This window comes from Rattus rattus, chromosome 12 (assembly GCF_011064425.1).
Source record: "Rattus rattus isolate New Zealand chromosome 12, Rrattus_CSIRO_v1, whole genome shotgun sequence".
Classification (NCBI taxonomy): domain Eukaryota; kingdom Metazoa; phylum Chordata; class Mammalia; order Rodentia; family Muridae; genus Rattus; species Rattus rattus.
Window position 1 is genome coordinate 20,675,328 of NC_046165.1, and position 18,235 is coordinate 20,693,562.

Sequence of the window (18,235 nt, forward strand, 5' to 3'; positions counted from 1 at the left end):
TGACCTCATCTGCCCACATCTCTTACTGGGGCAGCCAGTGGGCCTTTTGGAGTTACAGCCCACCCATGTGCCAGGGCAGATGGGCCTGTGGACATCTTCCCCCTCCTGTTCTCAGTTGCATAGCTGCCGGCAGGCTCTGTGTTTCTATGGTCGCCTGTGCTGTGTAGATGTCCTCCCCCCACCCCCGTGCAGCATGGCAAAGCAGTGGGTATTTTCTTAAGGATTTATTTGTTAATTTGATGTATATGCACGCTTTCCGGTGTGGGTTTGCGTGCCCAGGTGCCCTTAGAATTACAGACAGTTGTGAGACACCTAACGTGGATGCTCTAAGCCAAATCATGGTCCTCTGAAGGAGCAGTACGTGTCTTAACAACTGGGCCATGCCTCGTAGACCAGAGCCTCTTCTCCTCAGGTGTGGGGTGGGCATATTTGTTCGTTTCTAGCGGTGTGGTTATGGCGATGTGTATCGTACTTCTTAGGCCATGAACCATCCTATCTCTGTTATTCTTCACCAGCTCTAGGGAAGCCAGTTAACTTCCCCAGGGGGCTGCGAGAACTTCGTATGAGAGAGCTTAGATGAGGCTCCTCTGAGACACTAGTTTAGATGAGCCGTGGAAGAAGGACTTGCCCAGTCAATGACTACTAAACAGTAGCCTTTCTGAGACCCTGAGTCAAACTTCTCAGGTAAGTTGCTCCAGAAGGTCACCGAACCTGAGAGATAATAACTCCTATTAAGGGTGATGTGCCATGCACAACACAAAATCATCTGTTTTATGTCCCCAACATTTATCTATAAAACCTACCCACTTAGGTATCTTGCAGTACAACACAGGTTTCCCAACATTTATAAAAGGGCCACTCTTCAAACATGTGTTTGGTGTCTGTTACTTTATACATTTTAGACCACATTTGTGTATGTCTTTAATGCCTCCTACTTTTACACATTTTTCCTACCATCTGAAATATACTCAAACATTACTCCATGTCTTCCACGCATTCCTTTTTGCTATCAAACCATATCATCAATCATCCCTTTAGTGATGTATCCTGAGACATCATTTGAGATATATTCTGTAAAATACTGTTCTTATAGAAAAGTACCCTGGGACACTTTGTCAACGTCATCCATTCTAGTTAGATATTCATTGGTCACCTAACAGTCCTTGAAGAATTACAAGATGGTAAACTTGTTTTGTAACATTTATAATCATCTGTGATGTATGTATATATATGTATATGTATTTAGTAAATTTTTGTCAACTGATTTTAATCAGTAACAGTAACAATTATCTTAAAATACATCTCATAGCGAAAATTCATTAACCTTCATTTTCGTTTCATTATCATCTTACCCTGTGTTCTCTGGAAAATAATATAAAAAGTCAATTAATGTTAGATTAATCAAGGATATATATATATATTATGTATATATTATATATACATACATATAGGTATCCCAGATTAATCCTTTTATCCTAACACCCAGGAGGCAGAGACATGAGCTCGAGGTAAATCTTGAGTTACATAGCAAGAACCTGTCTCTCAAAACAGACACCAACACTCACACACGCACACACTGCTAAGAGTTTAACAGTTAAAAACATCAGTACTGCAGTTTCGCTCTTTAATGAAAAGGTGCGCGGATCGCATCCCATTTGAATGGCGTGAGTTAGAGATGGGGGTGCAAAGAGAGATAAGCCAGGATTCACTAGATATGATGCCCCAATTAGAAAGAGAAGTAAAGAGAGTTATTTAGATATAATTTGCCACTAGGAATGCTACAGTGGAAACTTTAATGATTTATAAAACGCTATCTTTCTTTATAATTTCCCATGGGTCATGTGGGTATTTTAGTGAGGTTAGAGCAAGCAGTGTACACCTGGACACGGTATGGGTTTTTCCTTGCTTCCTGACTTCGCATTGCTGTTCTAAGGGCCAATTTTAGCCTGTTTATGCTTATGCATACCCTCCTTTATGAGGAACATTCAGTTCTATAGGAGTTCTATATAGTTCCCCAATTAGAATATTTCTTAATTATTAGAAATATATTATGTACCAAAGGACCAGTGGCCTATCTTACTGGACACACATCTAAACATGCAGATTATAAGTATCATTTTGGGAATGGATTAGGGGAAAAATATAACAAGAAGTGTGCTTCAGGGGTCGGTTTCTATTTCGGTGCTATTTAACATTTTCCAATGAGCAGGATGATGGACTATCGAGTACGCTTGTTAGGTCTCCTGATGACATGGAGTAGAAGAAACAGCTGAGAGAATAGAATCACAATTCAAATTATTGTGTGAGCGGTGGTCAAGATGGTGAGGCGGGATGGGTGCACGTCCCCGCGGCGCGCACAGGCTAGCACGTGGAATAAGCAAATGAGATATCAGTAGGTAAGAAAATAAAAGTCAAGAGAAAACACTATTTCATTCAAAATTAGTTGTCGTACCTTTTAATATTGGGTTTGATTTCAGTGTTTTTGAAAATAGCCTGTTTTGTTGATTCGCCCCCTCCACTCTTTCCCCCACATTCTCCTCTGCCCCACCCCCATCCCAAAGCCTTCCAACCTCCTTTCTGTTTCCATGCTTTTCGTCTCCTCTCAGGATCGCCACTTACAACAGAGGTACGGTTTCCTTTCATTTTCGCCATTCTGTTTATTGATATTTTTGATTAATTTTTAAAATTGGTATACAAAACAATGGGCTCCCCTATGACATTTCCATGCACGCTTTTCTTCCGTTGATCTTCCCCTCCAAGTCCCTCCCTAGTGCCTCTTGCTGACCCCCATCCTACCCCGGCATAGCATCCCTCCTGCTTTCCAGTCATATCCATGAGATCACTCTATTGTTAATTTTCTCCATCCACTCTCTTTAATACCTTTCCCCCACATTTTACGATCTCCTTTCTAGTTTCTTGACCTATGCCTACATCCATATGCATGCCCATATATAAAAATTAAAACCTAGGATGTATATCCAGACAAAGCGTGGTATTTGTTTTTCTGAGTCAGGGCTACTGCAGTTGACGCAACCATTTCTATACATTTGCCTACAAAGGCCTCTGCTTCATTTTTAGTTCTTTAATTTAAAAAAGGTAAAAACGAAGGGTAAAGTTAGAGCATTTACAAAATTTAACAAACGTTTTACAAGCATACCTGCATACAGACCTTCATGTGTAAATTCGACATTGCAAAACACCCCATGATCTGCTTCTCCAACTGCACTGCGTAATTACGTGGGCTAAAGTAGTGGAATGTTTAGGTGTCCAAAAATAATCCAATGAAACAGTCATATTTTTCTTGGACATTTTGATCTATTAAAAATTTAATGATGGGGGGTTGGGGATTTAGCTCAGTGGTAGAGCGCTTGCCTAGCAAACACAAGGCCCTGGGTTCGATCCCCAGCTCCGGAAAAAAAAATTTAATGATGGGAATTTGTTGAAGTAAGTTATGCTGAGAGTTGAGTATGGAGCTGGAAAAGCACTTGCCTAGTATATACCAGGCACTGGGTTGACCCTGGAGCAGCACAGTAACAGAAATAGAAGTTACAACTTGAAACAGAATCATGTCCTCCACAACCTGTCACCAAGTAAAAGGCAGAGTCTTAGTCTATGCACATAAGGAGTTCCTTTACAGTGATATTTTGGAGACAACAGATTTGTTAATGTGTTCTTCTCTACTGTGGTTGTCCATGTGATTCAGTAAGAGTGGCTCATGGTGTTAACGTTTCAATTCCAGGATGTTAACGTTTCAATTCCAGGATGTTACTTAGCGTTTCACTCTCTTCCTTTTGGAGGCACATTGAGAAGTGTGCTATTCATGTGCTGCTGTATGACTGAGATAAACCCAACATGAAAACTGGACTAAGGTCCACAGAACTAAAGATCAAAAAGATTTTGCAAATATTTGAAACATTGTTGCTCCCCCCCCATTCTTCTGTGTTATATAAAATGCAATTTTAAATAAAATTTATTTATGTTATTCTGTCCTGGATCCATCGCTTTTATGTTTAAGTTATTTAATGAGTGAGTTTAAATGTCTTGGTTATAATTTCCAATTTAGTAAATGTTATTATAGGCACAATATCAGTAAAACTCTACAGTGCCTTAAAACTAAAAACACCTGAGCATAAAAACGTGTCAGAGCCATTGAATTGTCCTAATGACGTCTGGTTCATTAGGATGAGGCTCTGGTTCCAAGAAACCATTTAAGACTATCTCACAAGTTGCCAGGAAGAAAGCAGAGTTGGAAGGGATCAATAGATTTCAACCTTGGCTGTACACTGGCCTCACCTAGAGACCTTGAACACCATTAATGCCTAGATGCTTTAGTCTCTCTCTCTCTCTCTCTCTCTCTCTCTCTCTCTCTCTCTCTCTCTCTCTCTCTCTCTCTCTCTCCCTCTCTCTCCTTGTCTGTCTGTCTCTGTCTCTGCCTCTCTGTCTCTGTAGTGTGTGTATGTGTGTGTATGTGTGGTGTATTGTGTGTCTCTGTCTGTGTCTCTGTCTCTCTGTCTCTGTGTGTGTGTGTGAGTGTACTCTCTGTTTCTTCCCTCTCTTCCCTCCCTCTCCCTGACTCTTTCCCTCATGGCTTTCCTTTACTGTTTCTCTCCATCACAGATTTTTGTTTAGACATTTGGATTCTTGTAAATTTTCTTGCATGACTGAGTCTGACACATGTGCATGGATACACAAGGGTTCTGCCATATTTTCTCTACATTATTCAGGTAGCACTTTTGGACCAGTATGGTAATTATACCCCAATTGTGATCAACTTAAGCAATCTTTATCCACGACCTAAGTTATCACACCAGTGCAGTATCTGTGACATCCAAAGACAACATAAACGTTAAATTTTTTAAGTGTTGTTCATGAGTTCCAAGTTTCTGATTGTTCAATTTTTTTTTAAGATTCATGGATGGTATTTAAATTAAAATGTACATCACACTGGTTTAATGGCTAAATCATAATACTTAGCTTTCATCTTTCAACACAAAACCATAAAGAATAATTTTATAACTTGCTATACGTAAAGCATGCATGATTTTCTTTGTTATTTCAATCTTAGAAGTCAAGCTGAAAGTGAGATTCTGAAGGTTAGGTGCCACATATAAACTAAATAAGTGATTGGTGTTACTTCCCAACTCATATCTGGTGATTAAGGACTCCAGATACACATTCTCATGCAGTAACCAAATCCCTAAAACCATGAGTGACAACTTCAGATTTGATGGTAAGACCATGGTGATTATGTTTACCATTGGTACGTTCTTCTCCAGTTATTTTGTGCTGTTAGCCTTTGAGGTATAAACACCTAGCCTTGAAGCTATCTTCTCCAGTTATTTTGTGCTGTTAGCCTTTGAGGTATAAACACCTAGCCTTGAAGCTAACCATGGGTTTGTAGTTAGACGGTAGGATGGGGAAGATCATAGTTGGGATATGTTGTGCTGTAGTCACCAGGGAGAATGGCAGTGATGGTCACTTGAACATTCTTAATCCTCAGTTTTCACTAAGTATGTAATAGTTGTTGCTAATTTACACTAGTTTCATAATGATCTGTATCTAATAAAATAAATAATACATCAATGATAAATAATAAATCATTTTAAAAACAGAACAAAATCTGACTTGAAAGTGACTCTGTACCTTGGCTGAGAAGATTGTGGGTTCATTAAAATATTGACCAAGTTGCTGTAGAAATAACTTCCTGTTGTCAAGTTTTGTATATGGACCAGGTACTGCTTAAATGTCAATTACACCTGCCTGCACGTGATAGGACAGTGCTCTCTGAGGAGGTGCGGGATCTACTGTGAGATGCCATGTGCCGGTCAAACTGCTTCCCACTTCAATTAGAAAGAAAAATGTATTAAATTGATGTAGTTATTCCATATTTATGTTTGGTTCCCAAAGTTCTATTCCTGGCATTATGGAATGAATCTCAACAGCTATGATTTCATGTTCTCTTTATAGAGAAGCATCTTTTTACTTAAAGATTGGTAACAAAATATTAAATTGTCTATTACAAAGCTTAAAATGATTTTTACAGAATTAAATTTATGTTGGAAGTAAAAGAAAAATCCCTCAATGTGAAGCAAATTAACTCTTGAATGTATTAGTGCCTAAGAGACAGGAGGGGTATGCTCCTGACATACATGTATTTATACATAACTTGTATTACATATAATCTATGCACAGCTTGCATGTTTTTAAGCAATTTCTAAGTAATTAGTGAGGAATATACATTTTGCTTTTTATTAAATGTTATTATTTAAAAATATTTTTTGAGTTTAGTGCCATTTTATTGGTGCCATTTTATTTCATTTATTTCTTTTTGGTTAGCATTTTATTTTTTATTAGATTATACAAATATTATAATTATTCCATAAAACAAAATAAACTTCATATTTTAATGACTATTTAACCTAGTAGTACAAAAGCCTACAAGCTATTTTTCTTTCTTTTAGTAAACAACATGAGATGACCATTGTCAACACATGTCGTCTACAGTCTATTGTGTATGATAATGTTACCCAGAAAACTTTTTGTGATATCACTATGAAAATAGTCATTAGCATACAATTTCTCAAAAGATTATTAAGCAGACTGGCATATCAATGCTTTAAGACTCAATGTAGAAGTAAAATATGTTCAGTAAAGACTTTATTAATTTCATGCTATTCTGGATTCCATTTTTACTATTACGTTACTATTCGATGTTTCCTGTGAATTTTTCTCATCCATTTCTGCACCCCATTTTACACACTGTTTCCGAAAAGGCTCTGTTGAGTTTATTTCCTTTTTAAATAGCGACTATGTATACATCCATGTTGGGTGTGCCCCCTGATTTTATGATGGCTTAGGTTTCGATATCACCAACTGTGAGTTTTTTTTTTCCTTTTCCTTTTTATTTTTTAAGTTGGAAAAGAATGTGTTATGTTCCTCGTGGTTGCTTTTTCCTTACAGAATTCCCCTGACTCAGCCCTGACAGATCTTGATATCCAAGAGGGAGTCGGCTCACAGGATTAAAGGCAAGAACCTCAATTAGACAGTCTCTGATTTCTTCAGATGTTCTTTCTAATCTTTTAATATGAGATTATAGGCAGCTAGAACCTATGCCGCGGTTATAAAAATACGGAGGATGCTTTGTTCTAAATCGTAAGCACGTGGCTGTTTAAAGACGCCTATTTTTCTTAATTTGAATTAATTCTGGTCTAGATGAGGATAATGAAGTTTGGTCAGCTCTCTGCGATTCAGAGTGGAGAATAGCGTGGCGAGCACTGAAAAATGCACTCAGTTGCCTCAGCATCGGCTGGAAACTCCCTCAGAGACTGATTAGTCCACGCTTGTCACAAATAGGGGAGATAATTACGGGGCTTAACAGTCTATGTGGTGGATCTTTTGAGAGGCAATGGGTAGATCTAAGACTGCCTTTAGATCAACCCTAATTCTTGTTATTGCACAGATCTTGTGAGAGCTGGGGTTTTTTTCTCCCGCATCTCCAGAGACTAAACATTGTCTCTTCCCAGAGGATGACATCACATTTCTTTTCTAGAAGATAAAATTGTCCAAATGAGATTATCCTTAATTAGCGTAATCCTCTGAGCCATTCCATGAAGTTTCCTGCACCCGTGTCAGCTCCACATCACGGGATTCTTATTGAGCGAACTAATCTTATGCTATTGCAATGGTGCTTGGAAACAAGGTTACTGATTTCTTGCAGTATAACAATAAAAATTTCTCTCTCTGAAGTAACAGGTTTCAATAGCTTTTTTGTGGTTCTTATAATAACAGATGACCTATTTTAATGAGAGGTGAACTAAACTCCCAATTCCCCTTATCCCTAAGTTACTCTACTGCGAATTACCTTCACGGCGACAAAAGCACAAAGTGCTTATATTTGAAAAAATAAATAAATTACATTCTCTAAATGAGAATAGTGGATGAGCTGAGCCTAATGACATTTAAAAAATGCAACTTAATTGATTAATTAATTTGTTTATTTGTAATTAATTTTATGAGCATGGGTACGTGTGCCATGACTTTTCGTGGACAGGAAAAGGAAAATTAGAGAGGGTCTTCCATAGTCTCCTTCCACTAGAAGCAGAACTCAGATCACTGGGCTAGGCAGTAGGCGTTATCCACTGCGTCATCTCACCAGGCCCCTGCTGATATTTTAAACAGCATAAAAGCTGCCATGGTTTGAATCCCGAGCTCCTTTAAGCCCTCCAAAAAGCTCTCACTTTCAAGCTCCTTTCTCTTCATGTTATGAATCCAATTGGTTTATGACCTTGCCAAGCCCCTTAAGTTGTGGGGAGGGGTTCCATTTTCTATGCTTTCTAAGAGAACTGCAGGGGAGGGTCGTTCGCATTTCTCTGTAGTCACATGCAATGCTGTGTTGAAAGAATGCTAGTTGAGAGTTGACGACATTCCACTCTCTATGCATTGTTCAGCGTACCCTGAGTGACGTCAGACGCAACTCTGTAATACTGGGTTTGGTTGGATGTATTTTAAAAAAAAGTAACAATGTTCCTCAAGAAAAAAAAATACTTTTAAGCAGAAATAGGTGGCTGTTTCTTTCCTTGTACGAACATGAGGTATTTCTTTCCCTTTGCCTTTAAAATGTAAAGGAGTGGGGATCATTATAATACTTCATTCAGTTAAAAAAAGATTGCACTACAACACAGCATTATTTTTTTTTGCACAATTTAAAACTGGGAAAAGGCATATAATTACTTTCCCTTTATGACTTTCCTTGTAGGAATTATGTATCTGTCTGTCTAATTGTCTACTTGCCTGTACGTCTATCTCTACATCTAACGCACTTCCTTTTCATGGATAATAGCACGTAAGCAGATGCCTCCCCATCTTCCCTCTTTCATAGTTGTTCTTCTCCCCATTTCTCCCTAGATATTTGGATTTAGAGGGGGAGAAGTAGCTTCTGGCTCCTGCAAACCTTGGTTTGCATAACTGGGGCCAACCAGTTTTAAGCATCTTCCACCAGGCAATAGAGGCTCAGTTAATCAGAATCAATGAGTCACAGATCATTGATTTTCAGATCCGACCTGCAGTAGTGCCTGTCACTGTGAACCACCCCGGTGGAGCCGTCCAAGGCCCGTAATCCTCTTAAGCAACAATCAAGAAATTGAGATAAAAGCTGGCAATTCAGCTGGCAATTCAGCTTGTTCAAATAACAGATTTGACACATTAGGAGGGTTCAGACTTATCATGTAAAAACAATCCGATTTTGGTGGCTGTTATGTGCTATGAGAGAATGATATAGATGAGATGGAAATTGGGTAATTACACACGGCAAGGCAAGTGACTCCCTTTATTTTATGTCATAAGGAAATTACTGTATAAAGCAGTATCAGCATTAGGAAAGAGAAGTTATTGGGACTCCAAAAGCTACAAATTGGATATTACAAAATTTTTACACTGCATGATATAGAGACATAACATGAAAGATAAAAGCTAAGTTTAAGAAAATACCACCTTTGAGTTATTGTTTAATGTCTGTCTACCAATAAATGAATCACAAAAACTAAAACAATATCAGTGTTTATGGTAGAAATATTTATGCTAGACCAAATAATCAACCAATAATTTAAATGAAGTAAATGTCCAATCGAACAACTTACTAAAGAATTTTAATCAGTTTCTTGACTTATCTTCACTTTAGAAAAGCATTGGGGGAGGGGGAGGGGAGGGGTTGGGGGCTTATGGACAGGAAACCGGGAAGGGGAATAACACTTGATTTGTAAGTAAAGAAATATATCTAATAAAAATTTTTAAAAAATAAAAATAAGAAAAAGAAAAACAAATGGCCATTTGCTTCAACAGACACAGACACTATAGCCTTTTTAGATTAGTTTTGACATTAACTTTATATCAACGTAATTTGTTGAGAAGTACCTTAAAGTATGAAGGAAAACACCCTAACATTGAACCCTTGCTACTATTTTATTTTCATATTTATTTAGAAGAAACAGAATATATCTTGCAAACAGGCAAAAAAATCTTTTTTTTGCCTTTTCATAGTTATTTGATTGTATGCAAACTTTACACACTTATCAAACTTATTCATTACAAATGTCTTTCTCCTCCTCTGTTCATGCCTCTTCTTTTGCCCCTCTCTCCTTCATCTTCATTTTTCTCTCATTTCTTTTTAATATGCACAGTATTTAAAATAACTTCCAAACATTCATTTCTTAATAATTGCTTTCTTGCTGACTGGATGGACAAATGGATGAGGCAGACAGATGGATGGATGGATGGATGGATGAATGGATGGATGGATGGATGGATGGGAGGGTAGGTGGATGGATGGATGGGTGGATGGATGGATGGATGGATGGATGGATGGATGGATGGATGGATAGATGGATGGATGGTAGGTGGATGGATGGATGGATGGATGGATGGATGAATGGATGGATGGATGGATAAAATCAAGTAATTTATATCGATACACTTTAAGGATGAAGATTATATAGAGAATTATATGGTTCCCATTACATGGCATTCCTTGGCATAAGTGGCACTCAACATTCTAAGTGCCTATGTATTTAACTAATAGGCTGTTGTCTAAGGACCTCTATTCTAAGGGAACCACTGTTACCACATCCCTCTGGTTACCCAAGAGTCAGTCATTTTGCATATACATTTCTGGCACAGTACACATAGTAGGATTATCGAAAGAGTTAAGCAAAGAGATTTGTGGCATTATAAACAGAACTCCCCTAGTGTGAACTGTATCAACTACACAATTTCACTGAAGGGCTAGCTAACTGGTCCAAGTCTGATGCCTAGAGGCCAGGGCAATTTTAGGACAATCAGTGTTTATTGAATTCAATTTCTTTAACAGTTATTGAATGGTGACTAATTTGGCATCATTTTTATACAAGTCCTGTAAATAACCTTATGGTAAGATATGCAGCTATGAAGAGTTTATATTTAATAAAGGGACAAATACATGACAAAATAGGCTTAACATATCGAATAAAAACTCTTAAATGAGGAAGAGTGAGAAGGAAAAGTATGGTATAACTGGATTTTAGGTAGGCACTGGTCTACCTAAAGATATTGGGTTGTCTGATCGGCTTCTAATTGTACACTGATGACAACTTGTTACTTCTATGGCCACAAATCTCCCCTGTGTTTAATTTTTATTTGTCCTTTCTCACTTTCAAGGCACAGAATTCACTGTGATCATATTCAATCTCCATCCCTTTATCTCCCCTCAGAGTCCTTCTTCTTCCCTACCTGCCTACCTCAAACACATGTTTCATGGGATTTCAAACTAACCCACTGAGGTTCATTAGGACGGCTTTGTAGATGAATAGGTATGATGCTTCACTGGATAATTGCTAACTTATCAATGGCTACAACCCTTAGGAAAAATGATTCCCCTGTCTCATTAGTCACTAATTGATGATAGATCCTTAGCTAGAGGTAGGGCCTCACGTGACCCTCTTGTATCCACGCTGAAATGTTGGTGGGTTTCATCATCTTCTGTGATTTCATGAATGTTGCAATGATCATGTGATATGTTCCATGGTGACATGTTCCTTGAACTAGGGGTCATGATGTGATGCAGATGTCATATTTAAAGTTGAGTTCTCAAATATCACCTATTTTTAGTATGTTGGCCACTTATGAGCCTCTGCATTAACTAGACCTATTTAAATAAATTAAAGACCTCAAATGCAGTTGATTTCTGAAACACAGATGACTCTTCTTATGAAAATAATTGTCTCAAGCAAGAAGACTTTGGAAGTTGGAATAAGGGGGAAATGTGTTAAAATGAAAGATATATATATATATATACATATATATATAAATGATGAATAAAGGAGACAAGTGTTCAATATCAGTGTCTTACTAAATGTCTAGATAATAATCCTTCATGATATCATAAAATAGTTTCCTGGCAAAGAGCACAAAACATTATCTGTCCACTCTGTAACTTTCTCAGACTTAGAATTTTTGTTTGAGAGCATCGAAGTCTGGGAGAGATGGAAAGAAAATTGTTGAATTTTTTTATTCTTGTAATTTATGCAGCAAACAAACAAATTTACTTAGACAATATATGGGTATCAATTTTACCCTGTGAGAAGAAACTTGTGGCAGAATCTTTGGTTTTCGTAACCTCAAATGGAGAATAGAATTTGCCAAATCTGGTGTTTTCCCCACCTTTGAAGATAAAATTCCAATAAGAGCTCATCAAACATTCCCAAAGGAGACATTTCAAGCAAAAGCCATCAATACGCTGAACAAATCAACACGAATAGGAATAGCACACTGGTTCTGGCTCTTAGGGAAATATTGTGAAGTTAACGAGAACGTCATGATTAGACCACGCTAGAATCCTATTGAAGTAACTCATCTCCCACAACAAATGCCTGAGTTTGGGTTTCATTACCAGAACAATAAGATGATAGCCAAACCTTGCTGTAAACATTAGCCCTAATCTTTTGAAAAGGTTGGCAAAAAGAAAAAGACTGTTTAGGTTAATCAAGGTAATTTGAAATTACTGAAGCAATTGAATAGATAGAGTAGTAACCATTGGGGGAAAGGCAGAGCTCCCCATGCCTTACTGGGCGATACTGTTCTTCCTAGTCAATAATAAAACTGATATGACTCCAACTTTCAGCCTCAGTGCTGCATCTTATGGGCTGTTATCAATACAATGAGAGGTCACGGCACTTACTGAATACATAAACCATGCCAACATTTTGCATTATTAGGGGAACCATGCAAGACAGATGTGATCCTCAATTATTTTTTGCAGATTTCAAAACATGAGGGTCAAGGTGGAACACAGATGTGATGGATACTCAAGAGGCAAAGACATTCTTAATTGCTTAACACTCCCTTACTTAAAGTGAAAACGCCATCCTTTAAATTAAATGTGAACACTGTGTAAACAGAAGCTAGAACTAATAAGTAGGATGTCCCTCTTTAAAATCACTTACTTGAAAGCTGATTGAGAAATAGGTGTCAAGACAGCCATGCAGTCTCCACACACCCTGTAAGTTCTTATTGTCTGTTGTGTACCAGTTACAGGCTAAAGCCCGGGAAATGTACAAGTTTATAGACAAACACCTTTGACCTTTGCATTCTAGTGCAGAAGACAGAACACAGAACAATGAGTGTGTATGTGTGTGTGTGTGTGTGTGTGTGTTTGTGTGTGTGTGCGTGCACATGTGAGAGTATGCATGAGTCTGTCTGTCTGTCTGTGTTTTTATAATGATGGTCAGACCAAATGGCTTCAAAATAACAATGTGAAACGAGAGAGCTGTTTAGGAAGAGGGTGACTGCTTAAAAGAGATAAGGAAATAAGAAAGAATATGCATAATATATTTATCAGTAGAAAGCTAATGAGAGTAAACGCAAATGTGTAGGGGAGGGGAGTGAGAATTTACCTATCAGGTGGTCTTGGTTACCAAAGCCATTTTCCTCTACTATGAATAAAAGACGAAAAAATGTATTCGACCCATAAGTGACTTAATTGACAAGATCTCGGAAGAAGAGGGAGTGAACTCAGGGGACTGAGAAGAAGATTAACACGGTAATCCTGGCACAATATAAAGTAAACTTAGACTGTGGTGGGGGCTGTGAATGTGAAAGGTAGTGGGTGAATTTTGCATATATGGTCAAGTTAAGCTTAACAGGCGTAACTGGTGGACCAAGTATATAAGAACAGTAGTTTTAAACATGGTGCTAGTATAATATCAAACCTCACTAAGAAAAAGGACACTCCATTGGTTGATCTGGCGAAAAAGCTTGAGGTTTTGATTACAAGATGCCGATGACCAGATACTAAACACACAGGAGACAATGATGCGAGAGGAGAGATGCATCTTGCTTCCAAAACTCATTCATTATCAACGGCAAAAGTACCACCATTCATCAGCATTGATTTGCTTGAATGAGAGAGAGTTTATTACTTCTCATTACTTAATTATAATAGCCTGTTAAATTCCCCTAGTAGGGTTAAAGACCAGATACTCTTATAATTTGATTTTCAGAAGTCTGGACTCTCCTTCTTGAACTGAGGGTTACAAGACGAGTACCTAAATGTGGAGATCATGAAAAACTTGACAGTAGGAAAAGGTTACTCAGCACATAGTAAGTATTACTTTAAGATAAAATGATGCAATTGTATTACGGATTTAAAAGTATAAAGTTGAAGTTCCAAATCTTACAATTCAAATTGTACTTTGTTGTTGTTGTTGTTGTTGTTTACCAAAAAGAGCTATGCTGATAAAAAAAAAGTTGCAAGCCAAAGGTGGGGAACATCAAACATACATGATGTTTCCAACCTCACTTCCCCGTGCTGTGTCATGAGGCATCCCGGCAGTCTTGACTGAATGCACAACATGTGAACTTTGCCCTGTTCACACAGTCACGCCACAGAACACAGAGCACTGCTAAGACTCTCGTGGTCAGTGTATGTTATGAATTCTAGGTATATCTGAGGCACAAGCTTTTCTGCTCTTAGAACAATGATATAATCATAGAAAATATAACTGCTCCATCTTCTACTATCATTCCTCAGAACATTACGTATCAAGTTAGCATCTCTTTGCATTGTATTGTTTTATAACATCTGAATTTACAAATTATGTCTGAGGGGTTTTTTTTACTTGAATTTCATAAAATCACTCAGTGAACTTGGGTTTGGGTAAAGAACAGAATTTTCACCAATTCTCAGATGGTCCTAAATATATTTCTACCATTTTGTATTACATGTAAATTACTATGGAAAGCATTGTTCTCAGCACTGATAAATAAAATAAAACTATAAATCAATTCTGAAAATAGTTGAAAATGCTGTATGTATGTCCTCAAGTATCAAATGTTTAGAGCAAATTTAAATCTTTTTTGTAAGTATAAACAAATACATCCATCCAACTTGTGAGAAAATTTGGTTCTATTTTCAATAAACGATGAAAATATATCTGTAGCAGCATTTTAAAATACATTTCTTCATGATTTGTTATCAATATTTGTTTGATTTCTCTATACATGTCTATATTCTCAGGTTCATGTTAAAAAATTCTCATAAAATACATGTCACAAATGGAAAACATTAGCCCTGGTCTAAAGGGACAATATAGTTTGAGGACTAAAGACAAATATTTATATCACAAATATTTGTTCACCCTAAAATCATATATATATATAGATATAGATGTATATATATAATATTATACAGATGATTATACATTATAATATATATTGTGTGTAGATATCACAACAATTAAAACATAGAGTCTATGAATTTGAGAAAGAGCCAAGGGAGCCATGGGAAGGGTTGGTGGCAGGAAAGGGAAGAGGGGAAATGATGTAATTACACCTTATTTTTAAAAAAATAATTTTTTTAAAAACCCAATTATACTCAAGTTTTGCTTCTTATCCTTTCTCTTTATCCCACTACTGATACATATAATTTCACACATTTACAGATGTCAAAATGAAATAATCCAAGACTAAAGACCACAACAAACTGTAACAGGTAACAGGTATGTCTGGGGTTAAAAACCAAGTACTTCTAGTACTAATTCTGACCCCATAGTTCTGAGTCTAGACTGAGTTAGATACATAGAGCTTCCCAGTGTCACTGTTATCAGCATTTAGGCTACTGCTGTTTTCACAAAATAACACAATTCATCATTATGAAGGACTGGTCCATGTACTTAAAGACATTTAACATCCTTAGACCTTTGCTATTTGCATATATGTATAATTGTGTATAGCAATAAGAAGTGCCCTACCTACTTCCAAGCAATTTGCTAGGTGGCCACACCATTACAAGTTAAATCTTCCTTGAAGGATAATCTCTCTAAACCTACACAATGTCAGTAAATAATATTGACCCTTTCTTCTGTAGTCACATTTGTGTTCTTCCACCTTCTCTGTGAGAATAGCTTCCTTCTACCTCAGATTCCAATCACCACACCCCAGACTGTTTATAGTCTATGGTAAGTGTGATGCAAATTAGGTCCACCATAAAACTACTCGGCAGGAAAAGGAAGGGAGATGGGGAGAAGGGATGGGTAGCAACACAGTCTGATTCTAGACTTGCTATTTTGCATTTGTTCTAGAAATTTGATGATAAGATCCAATATATTTCATGTGTTTCCCAAAGTGAATTTCATTTACAATAGTTATACTTGGCCAAGAGTATGTAATTAGTAAAAATCACTGTTTTAAAATTAGCTTTCTGATGGATAACGCAAGGTTAGTAGAAGTATAGCACCTGAATTTGCATTTGTCAAAAGATCCAGAGTGATACTTTAAACACAGATCACACAGATACTACCAAGGAAGTCCAAAGGAGGGAGTGATGGAATTTATATTTCTGATTAGTTACCAGGTGTTGAAGTCATTGCTCTGCTGCTGTGGAAAGACACCATGACCAAGGCAAGCATTGTAAGAGAAAGTATTTCATTGGAGGATTGCTTACAGTTTTAGATGTTCAGTTCATACTCATTATGGTAGGGAGCACAGCCTATGTGGGTAGGCCCTGGAGCAGTTGCTGAGAAGTACTTCCTGCTCCACAAGAAGAGAGAGAGTGAGGTTGGGTCTAGAAAGGGCTCTTGAAACCTCAAAGCCCACACCTAATGACACTTCCTCCAAAAAGCCATACCCCTTAATCCTTCTAATCCTACCAAACCCTACAAGTAGAGCAGCTAGAGGGTAACTAAACATTCAAATATATGAACCTATGAGGGTAACTCTTATTCAGTGTACCACGTCACGAATCACTGGCTCTGGCCACAGATTTTAAGAACCACTGAATTATATTAAACCTAACAAGATTGCCATGTTCCACCTGTGAACAGCAACATGTTGTATTCTCAGAGTGAGGCAAGGAGCACCATTTAGCAGTAATTAGCCATTGCTTTGTGAAAAAGGAGGAAGTGTGCCTAAGATGTTGATTAAATTATAATCAAAGTGGACTCATCAAAGCCTTTAGCATTATTATTATGCAAACTTCAAGAAGTAGAATGTAACATGCAGTGTTGCTGACTCCAGAAACATCCTCTTCTATTACAGAAACTATTCTAGCATATTCTCATGCTGCTCAAGAGTTGTGCAGAAAATAATCTGAAATGCATGGATTTAAAAAAAAATGTTTTTTCAGGGACTGATGAGGAATGAAGAATAAGACGGGAAGTGAGACTTGTGCTGTCAGTATCCACAGCCAATGAATGTGTTGACGAGCACATGGTACAATGGTTACTAATAGCACGTCCGTGAAACTAAGGACATAAATTTAATAAAACATAGGCATTAGTATGCGAAATGTTGGAAACCCATGGATGAGAAATTCTTTTCTATTATAGCTTCCTTCTTACTTAAAACACCAATAAAGCGAGCAAACAAACAAAGCCACCAGATAATATCTAATCTAATCATTTCCAGCTGTAACTGTTTTTGAAAACCCAGGAAGTATTTGATCTGACCTGGGAGCTTCCTTGTTGGCTCACACAGACAAGCCGGTGTGTACCACAGGGATGGGAGAGCACAATAATTATAATGGCGATTATTGGTTGTCAACTGTACCTGGAATCAGCTCAACTTGACGTGGCTGGGCATACCTGTGATGAATCTTTTTCTTAATTAAATAACTTGAAACATGAAGACAAACCTTTAATCTGAATCTTTTGAGGTAGCAAGAAACACCTTTAATCCAGAACTTTTGAGGTGAGAAGAGCCATCTTCAGTCTGGACCACACCCTCTCTGCTGGATCCTATATAGAGCCATGGAAGCTTGCTCCTGTCTGCTCGCTCTCCCTCTTGCTCACAGGTCCGTTTCTTCACTGGCATTGCAATCTATTTGTTTGGGATTCTGGGAATATTGAAGACTAGGTGGGTCTTGTGGACTGAACAACTGTGTGATTCTTGGACATTCTGTTGGTAGACAACCATTGTTGGATTAGCTGGACCAGAGCCTGTAGGCCATTCTAATAAATACCCCATATATTCCATATATTTACTCTACATGTTCTGGGTCTCTAAAGAACCCAGACTACCAGATTTTGGTACCAGAAGTGGTTCTAGAATAACATAAGTTTAATGATTTTTTTTAAGTATCTGGAATAGGCTTTCCAATTTACCAACACCTAGTTGATGAAACCTCTCCAGTTACTGAAACCTCTCTTGGAAGCTCAGAAAGTGCTAGAAGCCCATGGCATGAATTATTTTACAAACTTAAAGGGGGGAATGC